Raw genomic sequence first — 1,293 nt, 5'->3', positions numbered from 1 at the left:
ATTTCCACTGGGTCTGTGGTGATTATAGACTTTTCATTCCTTATTGTTTGTATTTGTATTTTTTCTTTCCTCTTTTTGATGACAGTAGCTAGGGGCTTATTAAATTTATTTAGTCTTTCAAATAACCAGCTTTTTGATTCATTACTTCTTTGAGCTGTTTTCTTCCTCTCAGTTGAATTAATTTTTGCTCTAATCTTTATGATTTCTTCCCATCTTTGGGCTCTGGGTTTGATTTGCTCTTCTTTTTTTAGATATTGGAGGTGCAGCATTAGTTTGTTTATTTGTTCCCATTCTGTTTTTCTAATGTGTGAGTTCACAGCTATGAATTTCCCTCTGAGAACTGCTTTTATCACATCCTATAAATTCTGATTAGTTGTGGTTGAATTTTCATTGAATTGTAGATATTGTTGAATTTGTTGTTTAATTTCATCTGTAGCGCATTGATCGCTGGGTTGAGTGTTGTTTAATTTCCATGTATTTATGGATTTTTTTTCTCATTTATTTCCAATTTTCTTGTACCGTGGTCAGATAATATGCACGGGATACTTTCTGTTTTCTTGCATATACTTAAGCATGACCTATGGACTAGTATGTGGTCTATTTTAGAAAATGACCCATGTGCAGCTGAGAAAAATGTGCATTCAGCTGTGTTTGGGTGGAACACTCTGTATATGTCCACTAAGCCCATTTGTTTGAAGCTCTGTTTCAGTTCTGCTACTTGTTTGCTATTTTTTTTTTGTCTGTTTGACCTTTCTTTTTGGGATAAAGAGGGGTTAAAGTTTCCTGTTAAAATTGTGATATTGGATATTAGATTTTTTCATGTCCATTAAGATTTGTCTTATATAGTTGAGTGTTCCTGTGTTTGGTGCATGCATATTTATGAGTGTTATCTCTTCTTCTTGAAATTTTCCCCTAACCAGCACATAGTGGCCTTCTTTATTTTGTTTGATCATTTTTGGTTTGAAGTTGAGACTGTCTGAGAACAGGATTACTACCCCTGCTTTTTTTCTGAGGTGCTGGGGTGTGTAGTATTGTTTTCCACCCTGTGACTTTCAGCCTATGAATTTCTTTATGAGTTAAGTGTGTTTCTTTTATATGACATATTGTTGGATTTTGCTTCCTAATCCACAGTGCCGGTCTGCTTCTCTTAATTGGTAAACTGAGTCCATTTACAGTGGTGGGTATAGTGGAGATGTGTTGATTTATGATTTACATGCTATTTGCCTGCTGTTGTTTACTCCTTTTCCTCTTGTGTTTAATTATTTGCCCTATTTAGTGGGTTCCTTCTGTTCT

This window comes from Octodon degus, unplaced genomic scaffold (assembly GCF_000260255.1).
Source record: "Octodon degus isolate 3935 unplaced genomic scaffold, OctDeg1.0 scaffold00190, whole genome shotgun sequence".
NCBI lineage: Eukaryota > Metazoa > Chordata > Mammalia > Rodentia > Octodontidae > Octodon > Octodon degus.
Note: the sequence above shows the minus strand (reverse complement) of the source record.